The sequence below is a fragment of the Microtus pennsylvanicus genome, chromosome 11, assembly GCF_037038515.1.
Source record: "Microtus pennsylvanicus isolate mMicPen1 chromosome 11, mMicPen1.hap1, whole genome shotgun sequence".
NCBI classification, from domain to species: Eukaryota; Metazoa; Chordata; class Mammalia; order Rodentia; family Cricetidae; genus Microtus; species Microtus pennsylvanicus.
Window position 1 is genome coordinate 37,769,138 of NC_134589.1, and position 14,235 is coordinate 37,783,372.

A 14,235-nucleotide genomic window follows, 5' to 3' on the forward strand; every position below is an offset into this window, starting at 1 on the left:
CACAAAGCCATCTTGCTGGTTCCCCCAAAGACCATTCTTTTATTTTTTATTTTTTTAATTGATATTTGTTGAGCTCTACATTTTTCTCTGCCCCCTCTCTACTTCTCCCCTCCCCCTTTCAACCCTCCCCCCCAAGGTCCCCTCGCTCCCAATTTACTCAGGAGATCTTGTCTTTTTCTACTTTCTACTTCCCATGTAGATTAGATCTATGTAAGTCTCTTTTAGTGTCCTCATTGTTGTCTAAGTTCTCTGGGATTGTGGTTTGTAGGCTGGCTTTCTTTGCTTCATGTTTAAAAACCACCTATGAGTGAATACATGCGATAATTGTCTTTCTGGGTCTGGGTACCTCACTCAAAATGATGTTTTCTAGCTCCATCCATTTTCCTGCAAAATTCAAGATGTCGCTATTTTTTCTGTTGTGTAGTACTCCACTGTGTAAATGTACCACATCTTCCTTATCTATTCTTTGGTTGAGGGGCATTTAGGTTGTTTCCAGGTTCTGGCTATGACAAACAAAGCTGCTATGAACATAGTTGAGCATATGTCCTTGTGGCACGATTGACCCACATCCTTTGGATATATACCCAAAAGTGGTATTACTGGGTCTTAAGGAAGATTGTTTCCTAATTTTCTGAGAAATTGCCACACTGACATCTAAAGGGGTTGTACCAGCTTGCATTCCCACCAGCAATGCAGAAGTGTTCCCTTTCCCCCACAATCTCTCCAGCATAAGTTGTCATCAGTGTTTTTGATCTTGGTCATTCTTACAGGTGTAAGATGGAATCTCAGAGTTGTTTTGATTTGCATTTCTCTGATGACTAAGGATGTTGAACATTTCCTTGTGTCTTTTAGCCATTTTAGATTCCTCTGTTGAGAGTTCTCTGTTTAGGTCCGTATTCCATTGTTTTTATTAGATTATGTGTTCTTTTTGTGTCCAATTTCTTGAGTTCCCAAAGACCATTCTTATGAGGTTGTCAAGCAGGGTATTTATTTAGGACCCATTTTTTTTCCGAGTGTGAGTATACTGATTAACAGTCCCTGAGTGGGGATGAGGGATAGCCCAACAGTAGAGCACTTGCCCAGCATATGAAAGGCCCTGGGTTTGTTTCCCAGATCTATGCTGAAAAAGAAAGCAGCCGCTAGGGAACGCACAGGGGTGTGCACCAATCCTGGTGGGGGGGGGGGGACCTTGCGATCCTCTCTAAACACCTCAGAGCCTGAAACCTTACACAGCTTGTCAGGGATCTACCGGAGGTCCCTGACTCCATGCACCCTGTCCCCTGGTTAAATGGTTGTTGTCTTTCTTCAAGTCCTGATAGTGGAGACAGCACCCTGTGGGGCTGTTCCACTTTGAATGAGATTCAGGACACAAGTGAGTGGATTCCTCTCAATCTGCCAGCAGATGTGCGGAGTGAGGGGTGGGTTGAACTGTCTGGTGCTCTACCATGCATCCTGCAAGAAAGCAGGGATAGAGGCTTGAAGCTGAGGAGTCTGACCCTCAGGCCTTCCTTTTCCTCAGAGGAGAGTAGCCCTGTAGCAGAGTTGGCATGACTGCATGATCTCCAAGGCCCACTTCACTCAGAATTTTCTCAACTCCCTTCCATCTCCTCCTTCTCCTCTCTCCAGGGACACAGTATTCATACAGAAAGAGCCACGGACTGCACTTGGAGTCACAGATGCGACATGCTTGTGTGGGCAGTATAGTGAGCGTGATGCTGATTTGCGGGGGAGTGCTATGATTTTGAGGCTGTGTTCGAGCTTTGGTCTTTTCTAAAGACCCAGTAGGGATCCCGTGGTCAAGCAGAGAGAGAGGCCAATGCCTGTGGAGAAAGTCAAGGATTCAGGTCACTTTCCTACTGTTCTCTTCCCCCCATGAAGTGTTAAACTTGAGGTTGCCCAAGGGATAGCAGCTAAAGGCAGGGGTGAGACAGAAAGATTTACATCGTGTGCCGTTTACAGTTTTGATTAACAAATAAACCCTTTCTTACACATGGCCTATCTGTCTGTGCTGCTCCGTCAAACTGAACACTGAGGTCCTGGGCTCACACTAGTGCGGGAGGTGTAAATTACACCCAGCCATTGCCAAAGAAAGCAAAGGAGGTCAGTGGAACATTCCAGACCTTTGTCTTGATTTTATAAGAGGTGTGGTCAGGCAGGGGCATGGTGACAGGAGGCAAGCCAGGGGACCAAGGGTCAGGCCATGTTCAGGCTTTTGGGCATTCTAAATGTCACACAGTAGATGTGACTGCGTTGTCATAGTTGCTGGCTGATTCATGTCACTATGAATGTGTTTCAAGCATGCCATACCCAAACCCCAGTATTGGAAAAAGCTAACAGCCATTTACATCCGTAAGTCACCAGCTGAATTCAAATTCCAAAGAACATTGAGTAATATTTTTTAGTATACATAAGCTCTGTATTACTTTAAAACTTCGTATTAAATTAATTCTAATTTAATTAGGAGTTGTATATTTTCATTTGCTAAATCTGGTGCACAGCCCCACCCCCACCTCCACACTCACTAACTTCTAGTACTGAAAACTGACCAAAGGAGACCCACAAAGGGCTAACTTTTGGACCGTGCGCCCCCTAGTGACTGCAGGAGCAAGGAGGCGAGCAAGAGACCCAAAACCAACTATAAACGGCAATAGAAAGGTTAAGAAGAAACAATTACTCTCTAATTTAAAACAATTTTTAACATTCTTTTTTACTTTCTTCTTTGGATATATATTTTCTCTATTTTGTTTTTATTTATTCATTTATTTTTAATACAAAGTCTCACTCTGTAGCCCTGGCTGGCCTAGAATTTTCTATGTGGACCAAACAGGCCTTGAACTAGCAGAGGTCCACTGGCAGAGATTAAAGGCATGCTTATCTGGCTTTGGGTGGTTAGAGCAACCGCTTAGATTGAGCAGTGAATATACAAATCCCTTAGGAGCCAAGCCTTTGAGCAGCCACAGGCCTTGGGCTTTTCTATTAGCACGTAAAGTCTGGCACACAGCCTTGCCCTTGTTCTGCCAGGGTTCCTCGGGTTCTTAGTGATTATCTTTCAAGAAGTATATGACAGACATCCCTGCTGTAGTGGTCACACACAGTGCCAGGCAGGTGTGATATTATTAAATCCACCGAGGAGGCCGGGAGGGACGCAGAAGAAGCAAGTGTTTCCAGTTTACTGTTTGCTGGACTGGTGTGGAGTTCATTGTCAAAGGCCGTGTCTCTGGTTCATAATTATTATCACCTAGGGCTATTTCCTATGGGAAATCGATGCTGGGAAGTGCCTCGGGGATGGTGGGAGACAATGTCACTGATTTTCACACTTAGAGTGTGAAAACTCTTCCTTCCTTCCTTCCTTCCTTCCTTCCTTCCTTCCTTCCTTCCTTTCTTTCTTTTCTTTTCTTTTGGGCAGTGTCTCTCTACGTAGCCCTGTTGTCCTGGAATTCAATATGTAGACCATGCTGGGTTTGAACTCACAGAAATCTGCCCAGAAATAATTCCCTGGAGTGCTGGGATTAAACGCCTGCATCACCCTGCTGACGTCTTTCTTTTTAAAAAGGCGTCCCAGAAATGGAACCAGGTTGAATGATTCTACTAATTGGAGTGTCACTGTCGGAAAGAGAGGTGTGATCTTTGAACAAGTTACTCACCCTTCTGAGTTGCCATTTGCTCATTTAACTCACCTGCTAGGGTCTTCGATGTGACTGCTGTGTTCAATAGTTAGCCTGAGAGCACAGGGCAGGCGCTCAGAAAATGGGGCTGTGCCTTCACACTAAGGTGAAGGGGTAGAGTCCTCCAGGAAACCTGTCCCCCCGGGGCAGAAGTGAGACCTGCCTTGGGCAACCAGGAGGCAGAATTGGCTCTGAGGCTTAGAAGGAGCCCCAGCAGGAACCTGAAGTTTGGCTGCTTGTCTAAGCAGCCGGCAACAGAATCTGCAAACAGCCTGCTAAGGAACCCACTCCCAGTCACCAGAGGCTTTTCAGCAGCAGGCCACGGATGGCATGGGAATTCTGCAGAATGTGAGGGTGGGTTAGAAACCACAACCACCAGCCACCCATTTCCTGAGTTAACCTCGAGGTTAAACCAAAGCGTGATGGGTGTCCTCTACAGACCAAGGGGAGAGAGGGTCAGATCCAGAAGGCAGGCAAAAGACAACTTCAAACTTGTGGGGATTTGTGGAGAAGTGTATGCAACCTGGCTTCTGGAATTCTGCTTGTGACAGACACAGCATCCTCGATCTTCTGGAAACATCCAATATTATCTAGGTTTTCTTCACAAGGGATGGCCTGGGCTTACCCTCACGGCCGCTCCCTCTTTTTCTACTTTAAACCATGAGCATTTCCACATAGTTAAGGTGCTGCTTCATGCAATGTTGAAGACATAAGAATGAACATTGAGGAGCTGGAGAGATGGTTCAGTGGTTAAGAGCACTGGCTGTTCTTCCAGAGGACCTGGGTTCAATTCCCAGCACCCACACAGCAGCTCATAACTATCTGTAATCTCAATTCCAGGACATCTGACTGACACCTTCACATAGACAGACATGCAGGCAAAACACCAATGCACATCAAATAAAAATAAATCAATCATTTAACAAGTATAGAAAAAGAAATGAACATGAAAATCAGATTTTGCTTTGAAACTTTAGGTATTTGAGTGTCAGCATCTCTCACCCCCATCATATCCACCAAGACTGGCAGGATTTGCTTCATTTCTTAATTATTTAATTTTTGAGACAGTCTCTTGTAGCCCTGAAAATAGCTATGTAGCCAAAGATAGCCTTGCACTGATCCTCCTGCATCCACCTCACTGGGTTTGTGTATCCACTTCCTCATTTATGCAGGGCCAACGCAGGGCTTCACGCATGCTAGACAAACCCTTTCTACTGAACTACACTTCCAGCCTCACTTTGTTTTATAGACAAAGGTAAAGGGGTTTAAGTACCTAAAATTCAGCCCTGACAGTTTCGGGCTTTTCTTACAACTTACCCAATACAAAACGGTCCAGAAACTCCATTTGCTATTTTAGTCGAGGATTTAAAAAAAATAATCTCATTTTTTTCTATGAATAGGTTTTATAATAAATTAGAGAGGACTTAAAGTTTGTTATTATGTTTTTATTTAGTTTGTGTGTGCATGTGAGGCCCACATGTGTGAGGCACGTATGTGGCACCGTGCTGGTGTGGAGGCCAAAGGACAGCCCGGGGGAATTCTCGTCTTCTGCCGTGTGGGCCCTGGTGACTGAGCTCAGCTTGTCAGGCTAGGCAGCAAGCACCCTTGCCCACCAAGCCATCTCACTGGCCCCAGAGAGGGTTTTCTATGACATAGATTTATTTTCATTCTGGATTTTTGTTTTGACACAGGATTTTACTACATGGCTGAGACGGACTAGAATTCTCTATGCCGCCCAGACTGGTCTTGAATTCAGTTTCTCCTGTAGGAGTGTACCACCAAGCCCAGCGTGAAAATTTATTTTTAAATGATCCAAACTTACAAAGTGCCTTTATAATTGCAATACTGATGATAAATATGCCCATAGCATACCGAGTCTTTCACTTGGCCAGCATCAATGAGGATGATTTTTATACATCCTTTCTATCTCTCCCCTCTCTCCCTCCCTCTCGATCTCTGAAGCAGGCTCGTTCTATGTAGCCTCAGTTGTTCACAAGATGAATGAACGAGTCTCTAATTGACACACAAGTGTGACTTGTTCCCTTCACTGTCTCTTTGGGGTGACGTTGGGCCACTCCAGCCCTCTGTCCTGGTCTCTATAGGATGGGAGGTTGGCTCTAGCCCTAAGTTAGGCCTATCTCCCTTTCCACTGTGCGGCTGGAAATGATCCCAGCCTCCCTCCATATCCAGTGACTGCCTCAGCCTGGGTTCCCTTTTCTTCCATATCAAGCCAGGCTGTTGTGTTCAGGCGACACACCCTCTACTCCAATCTCATGTCACAAGGGAAACAAGCCCCAGAATGTCACAATGTGTGGCTCCCCACCTCCAGGAACCCAGTGAGCGTCCCAGGGTGGCAGCACCCAGATTAGGACCCTTGTCTCGGCTGTCTCCACACCCCTGCTGACAGAGCACAAAGGCCAGAATGATGAGGGTCACAGACAAATCCACACACGCGGTGCACCCACAGTGGGGACTCTTTCACCCCAAGGGACTGTTTTGGTTCAGCAGCTCCTGTGGCTTGAATAAGTTAATCACTGATGACAAGAGATTAATTTATAACTGGACAGCAGACAAGATAGTTCAGGTCTTAGCGGGCGGCACTGAACTGTGGCGGGGCACGGCTAGGAAGACACCTGGGCGTGCAGGCGGGTGCTGAGGCTGGGAACTCCCAGATCCTAGCTGTTTCCTCACAGGCACCTGCTGAGGCCTCTCCCTCTCCCTAAGGTAGCCGGTTGTCTTAGAAAACCTGCCCAGGCAATAGTCAAGTCTGCTAGGCTAGAATGCTAGCCCAGCCAGGCCTGGGGGCCACTTGTGTGGGACTGAAGGTGGGAAGAAAGGAGGTGACTAGCAGATGTGGAGGGGGGGATGGGAGGCAGCCAACTTGTAAGATCTCCAGGAGAGCAGGTCTTTGAGGACACGTTTCCCCATCCTACAGACCTCCCTTCTGCCGCTCCCTGCCTCAGCTGCCTTATTCCCCAAAGACCGAAGTGAGAACAGATACGCAGGTCCATCTGTGGCCTGCTCCCATATTGCATAAAATGACTCTTCCAGCCACACCGGAGCTGTGCAGCTGTGGGTGTCAGGAATGGCGACCACCACACTGCCAGCTGCAGGCACGTCAGGTTCACTCACTCTCCATCCTGGCTGGCCTCAAACTCACAGAGATCTGCCTGCCTCTGTCTTCCTTCTGTGTGCTGGGATTAAAGGCGGGTGCCACATCTGGTGGGGTTGGGATTTTTAAATCAAGCTTGACCTGTAATGAGGGTGCCAGGTCAGGCTGGGCCAGGGGGCCAGGCTGATCCTCGGGTGAGAGGGAGCTCCTTTTGTTATCTACATGGGAGGCATGGGGGTGGGGGAGAGTGAATCCCTCTAGTCAACCGAGACCATTTTGAAACAGCAGCCCCTTGGTGTGCCCTACCCCACAGCCTGTGCGTCCTCATTTCCCGTCTCTGCTCTGGTTCAAGCTTTTGGAAAAGAGCACGGATATAATAGGCAAAGGCCCATTTGTCCATGCCGGAGCCTGCTAGGACACAAAGGTGCCCCCGTGAGTTCCACCAGGACCTCCATCTGAATTGACAGAATGAGATGTAGGACTTGGTTCCTGTTCGTGTTCTCCAACCTGCCCTCCTCAGCCCGACACCCCTGTGTAGCAAACAGTGTGGACAACTTCTAGGGGGGCTCTGACAGGGTGCCTCTTAAGCAGAGTGGGTTGTCTCTCGGCCCTTCCCCGCTGCCCGAGAGTTCCTTTATCTTACATCCTCTACCGGCATACATTGGTTTGGCTCTTTAGAGAGCATTTGTATGTGTTTTCCTAGAAATCGTTGTTTTTCTTGACTAAGTTGAAATGATGATTTTTAACTAGGGTTCAACTAAGTTCCTTCATATGGTAATTCATGCACGTGCTGGCTGATAAGTCTTAGACTTGACGTAAGGGTCAAAGCAGAAATTGAGTTCAGATGAGGAAGGGGGATTCTTATAGTCACTGGCATTGGGACCAGTTTGGTCTCTGTGGTCGGTGCAGGGTTGGGGGGTATGGAAAACCTGGTAAAACCACATCTTGTAGAAGAGAACCCCAAACATAGCACTTAGAAAGTATAGAGGAGGTGTTAGGGTTTGGGAGAGCTGGACAAGGAAACACTGTCTGGAGAAAGAGGACACTCTCATATGGTCACCAAATCTGAGACTTCACAAGGGTGACCCTCAAGAGACACCATCATCTAACGGTGGAGAAACTGTGGCTCAGAGAGAAAGGGTTTTGGCTTAGGTCACGCGGTGAGCGGTAGAACCAGGCAGGTGCTTGCTTCTACACCTGAACATGGTGCTGGTGACTTCTTCAGAGAGAGGCCATGGTGCCCATGGTCAGGGTGGTAGGAGCTAAGGGAATGATGGCTTACAAGTCACAGTGTGGCATCAGGGACAGTGACCACCAGGAGGGAGGGAGAGAAAGACAGAGGCTATGATCGCAGAGCATCTGGGACTTAAACACTACAACCATCCCCATTTCCCAAGGGAATGGAATAATTGATTTTGGGGTGTTGGAGGGTTGGGGGAATCAAGACGGCACCCATCCTTGGGTACTATTCCTTTCCATATCGGACGCCCAGAGAAACATCTTCAGTGATGTGCACGCACTTGGCACCTAGGGGTACTAGACAAAGGGTAGCCTCTCTCCATAGACCCTGCTAGAAAAGAGGCAGAGGAGGGGAGCTGCATATGGTAATCCTCTCAACAGTGCTTTAAAAAGTATTATTTCCCATATCTCACAGGGGAGAAGACAGGCCACAGCCCCTGTCTGGAGTCAGCCCGCCTCTCCTGGTTTCATGCCGCTTCTTTAGGGCCGGGCCAGTGTCTTTTAGACTCAACTTCTGCTTCCCACTCCCCAGGGACCTCCATGCATTTGCATAAAAGGGTGGGTCAGGGAGCCAGTCACCCAAATGGCTCCAGTACACGGGAGTCCCTTCCTTAGAGCTGTGAGGTCTAGGACCACTGTAGGATGCATCCAGGCAGGCATCTGTTTTACACCGAGACCACCCTGTTTTCATAGGCCTGTGCCCCAGTGGCGAGCCAGGACCCTTTCTGGGTCATACTTTGAAGTCAGTGTAGGGACTGAGGGAGTGGCTCAGTGGTGGAGTTCTTGTCTACATTGCCCAGGGCGCTGGGTCCAATGTCCAGGACCACACAGGACACCCTCCGAGTCAGCAGTCTTCTTAGAGGCTGCTTCCTGTTGGCGAATGTCACTGTCCTTTGTTGCGGGCCTCTTCCTTCCCTTGTCTCCTGGTTACTGGATGTACCAGGGAGGCACAACTTCAAGTGAAGACCACTAGAATTTCTTCAGTAAAGCTGTCTGGTAGAAAAGGCAAGGACCTAAAGCCCTGCCGGCAGTATTTCCAGTCTGGTTAAGTGTGCGCATAGACACGGACGGATCAGTGCAGAAGGGCTCAGATAGGAGCGCCACAGCCTCAGAGGGAAGAGGCTTGCACTGTGGGATTGGTTGAGCAAGTTGCTTAACTTCTCTGGGCCCGAATGCCTGCTAAGGATCCTTCTTGGACAAACATAGATTATAAACACTGTGATATCTGCGATACCAAGTTTCATAATTCCTTACTAATTTTTTTGTTTTTGTTTGTTTGTTCATTTGCTTTTGCTTGTTTATTTTAGGGCAGGGTCTCACTATGTGAGACTCACTTTGTAGACCAGAATAGGCTTGGACTCCACTTGCCTCTGCTTCCCTTGTGCTGGGATTAAAGGTGTCTGCCATTATTCCAGCCTTAGACTCTTCTTTGATTGGAGTAAAGCATATAAACCATGGCCTCTTTCTAACCACAGCTCCGAACCTGAGGCAGGCTGGTTGGCTGCAGTCACAAGCCTTATACTGCAAAAGCATCTCCCGGTTGTTTAAAGTCAAATCCTGCAGACACACAGGCGGGCCCTCTGAACTGGAGAGCGGGCCCAGGTCATCAGAAGTTTCCTCTGCTCAGTTTACCAACCCGGAGACCCAGAATTAAAGGGAAGAGGCCCTCAAAATCCAGGAGAGTGCGGGACAGACCTACCATGTCCCGTCCCTGCCTGTGATGGCTTCTCTGCATGAACGACATCTGGCGGGAGGGACAAAGGATTCCCGGGGCCACCTTACCACGTGTAAACAGAGGCCCCAAGAGTTTGAGTCGCAGTTTCGGCTTAACACACATCTTCGAATATCACTCTGGACGCTTGATTTGCATTTCCTGAAACCTCCAGGTGAGCAACTGTGAAACAGCGCTAAAGAGAATCAGGTCAAGGCTGAATGCCCACGGAGGTTTCCTTGTGCCTCACTCAGCAAGTTCAGCTCCGACCCCTACAGAGCGTGGACTCTGGACAGCACCGGCATTCTCTGCGTTCCGTGACCATTCCGCACAACGAACTCACCTGTGCGTTTGTGCTTAGCTGTCCGGGATTAGCTCTGTGTTTGCATGAAGATCAAAATGCTCGGTCGCCTTCGATGGCTGTCTTATCTGGGAAGGCATTCCCGCCTGGAATTTCCTGGACTATTTTTTTTTTAATCTCTTGGAAAGTTGGAGCGTGTGAGGGCAGAGGTGGAGGGGTGGGGTGCTTTCACTCTTATTGTTCTGTCCCCCACCAAACAGCAATTGTCAATCATTCTTCACTCTCCTGTTGTTTTCTCTGGAGAGTTGGGATCTTACAGTGGTCATAGCTTTCTTGCTTGACCTAACCCAAATCCTGCCTTGCTTAGAATATGGCCTTGGTTCTGCCTTCATGTTTTTCTTTTGAATTATGATTGACATGCATAGAAAGGTTCATACACACAGCACTCATATGGGGATCAGAAGACAATTTGTGGGGTCAGTTCTTGCCTTCCACCATGGATCTTGAGGATCGGGCTCAGGCCCAACAGTTTGCTAGCCAATGTCTTTACTCACTGAACCAAGCCACTGGCACAGTACACATATATTGCTGCTTCAGTTGCATCTTCAAGTTCATAGCTACCGGGTCTGGGCTTTTCCAAGGGTAGGCATAGGTTAGGGAGGAGGTAGACACGCCATACGGCCCATACGGCACGGCAGTAGCACGATCCGTCACTTCTGCTCCAGTCGTTGGGAAAACACTGGCAGGTGCATGGTACCTGGGCTCTCAGTGGTGCTCTGTAGGGAAAAGGGAGCCTTACTGAATGGGCTAGACTTAATCATTACACTGCTGACACCAATGAAAAGCAAGGAATGCATGGCCCCAGCGCAGGACCCACAATGAGCGGAAAGAAGGACAGATTCTGAGTAAGAGCTGGGGGCAGAGGCTGGGGAGGCAGTGTGGCGTGAACCGCAGCCTCGCCTGCAGTCATCTTCATGGTTAAAGGTTGCAAATGGCCCTGGCCATTTCCAAACCCCAGCAGGAGAGCAGAAGTGTGCTCCCAGAGGGTGAGCAGAACTCAAGGCAGCCTGGAGAACAAACACGTCTTTCCTCCAAATAGGAAGCCAGCTGTTTACTTATGCTTACGGGATGCTATAAAAAGGCTGTAGACGAGGAGTCATGGCTCCTGAGCTTTGGACTGACCCCTAGATAGGTTTCCAGAGGACGAAGAATGCTGGGCTCTTGGGTTGAGTGCTGGCCCGGTGAATTAAGTGGAAGTGGCCCAGCAAATGCCATGAAGACAGCTTTCTTAGCAGGTGATAAGGATAGCTGGGGACCTGTCAAACTACAAAATCACCAGTCTGAAGCAGCCCAAGCAAAGTAGAGGCCATTATAATGTGGTTTCAGAATTCATTTTGATTCTGAATTCTGAATTTTGTGATGTGTTAAAAATTGGATGCGGGGCCGGGCAGTGGTAGCGCACGCCTTTAATACCAGCACTTGGGAGGCAGAGGCAGGCGGATCTTTGTGAGTTCGAGGCCAGCCTGGTCTAGAAGAGCTAGTTCCAGGACAGGCTCCAAAGCAACAGAGAAACCCTGTCTTGAAAAACCAAAAAAAAAAAAAAAAAATTGGACGCGGGGACTGGAGAGATGGCTTGCTCGTTAGGAGCACTGTGCTTTTCCAGAGGACCCTGGTTCAGTTCCCGCACCCACACGGTGCCTCACAAAGGTCTGTAACTCCAGTTCAAGGAGATCCAATGCCCTCTTGTGGCCTCTGAGGTCCACGACATGCACTTGGCAATATATTATGAAATAAAAAATAAAATAAAATAAGTTGGGCGGTGATAGCACACACCTTTAATCCCAGCACTCAGGAGGCAGAGGCAGGCGGACCTCTGTGAGTTCAGGGGCAATCTGGTCTACAAATTGAGTTCCAGAGCAGCCAGGGATGTTACATACAAAAACTCTGTCTCAGGAAACAAAACAGAATGGGGGCTGGTGGGGATGGGGGAAGCAGGGGCAGCCAAGATGGCTCAGTGGGTAAAGGTGCTTGTTGCTCAGCTGACAACCTGAGCTCAATCCCTGGGCCCTACACGTGGAATAAGGGAACTGACTCCTCTGGGTTCTCACTGGACCTATACCTGCCCCTCCCCAGAGAATACTAAATAAGATAGAATCTGAAAACCTTAGACAAGCAGAACAGGAGCATGGACAGGATCCTCAAGTCAATGACGCTGGGTGGAACCAGGTCATGTGACCTGCCTAGGGATGTGGAGCCCGCTGGCCTAAGGGCCCAGGTTGGGAGTTTAAAGTGAGAGCAGCCAGCACAGATCTTGTTCAGCAACATGGAGGAGGTGTGAGTAGAGAGGAGGCTTAACCAGGATTGTGCACTGTGCTGAAGGGAAAGGGGAGAGGGACCCGAAAGTTGTGATCTGACCTCCATGTGTGTCAAACATCACACAGAGGGAGGGAGGAAGGGAGGGAGGGAGGGAGGGAGAAGGGAAGGAGGGGATCATGGTCTTTAAAAGTAACCTTTATTCTTTTTGAAAGTTACATTTGTTTAGTGTGTGTGTGTGTGTGTGTGTGTGTGTGTGTATGTGTGCACCCTCATGTCACAAGTCTTGTGTGGAGGTCAGAGGACAATTTGCGGGAGTCGTTTCTTTCCTTCAGCTGGGTCAACGGGCTGGGTGGCAAGTGCCTTTACCCACTGAGCCATCTGGACAACCCCAGCCTCTTTTCTTTTTAAATGAACACCAACCTTGCATTCCAGTCCTTGCGTGGCTGATTCACAGCCAGAGGAGAGGCTGGTCCTGCTTCCCCTTGGTCCTCCATCCTCTGTCTAAGATGAGATCCCTTATCATCTTACAGGGAGAGAGATGGCCTGTGTAGATATGTCCAGATGAGTGCTACAGAGATCCTCCCCACCCCCTGCTGCACATGGCCACCGCTGAAGTCCATGTCCCCACAGCGGACACAGTGGACACATCCCTGATGTGTCAAGAACCTGGAGAGAAACACTCCCAGGACAGCTGGTCTCTGCTGTGCGTGCCTTAGATTGCAGGTTTTGATCTTGCAGAGAGAAAAGTGTAAAAAGGACTCCTCGGCTGGCTGAGGAGGAGGGAAGACATCAGACTGGGAGTGAGACCTGGATTCTAACCCAACCAGGGTCACATCACTAATCGTCCCTTTCTGTCCTCAGTTTCCTCATCTGTGTCCTGGGTAGATGCAAACTCACTCAATTAAAAAATACTTATTTTATTTTATGTTTATGTGAGCATGTGCCTGAGTGTATGTAGGTAAATCACATGTGTGCGAGAGTTTGCAGATGTCAGAAGAGGCATAGGATCCCTGGAATTGGAGTTAAAGATGACTGTGAGCCACCATGTCAGTGCTGGGTCCTCTGTGGCAACAGTAAGCGCTCTTAACCATCGCAGAACTTGCTAGCCTCTCACCTTTTTTTTTATAACTTTTTTTTAAAAAAATAATTATGTGTGTAGGACTAGAGAGATAGCTCAGCAGTTAAGAGAACTGGCTGTTCTTCCAGAGTTCCTGAGTTTAATTCTCAGTACCCACATGGTAGCTCACAACCATCTGTAATGAGATCTAGCGTCCTCTTCTGGCTTAGAGGCATACATGCAGGCAGAACACTGTATACATAATAAATAAACACATCTTTAAACAAATTACTTGTGTAAACTGTGGGGAAGGGAGGAGATGCCATGGTGTATGTAGATGTCCAAGAACAACTTGCACAAAATTCTGTCTTTCCCCATATGGGTATCAGGGATTGAACTCACGTCATGAGGCTTGACTGCGAGCTCCTTTTCCTGCTGAGCCATTTTCTTGACATCCCCCCCCCCCCCCCCCCCCCGCCGCTACTGCTTGATCTGGCCTCCACCATCTCCTGAACTGGTGGCCTCCCTTTGTCCTTCTTTAACTTGCCCGGCCTGTTTCAGACTCAGAATGGGCACAGCCCTGACAACGTTATGGGTTTACAGGCCCCGAAATGTAAATACAAGGCCAGGACGCTGACAACAATCACAGACAAACACCTGGTTCTTGGACAAGGAGGCCCTTTGGGACTGCAGGAGGAAGGGAAAGTGCTGGCAGTAGAAACGCCTGTCCCTGAGTGTGAAACCAGGACGGCAAGGATCGTAGACCAGACCGTGAACCCCACAGGGGCCGGAATAATGAACAGCGCTTGCCAGGACGCCGCGTTTGCACGGCAG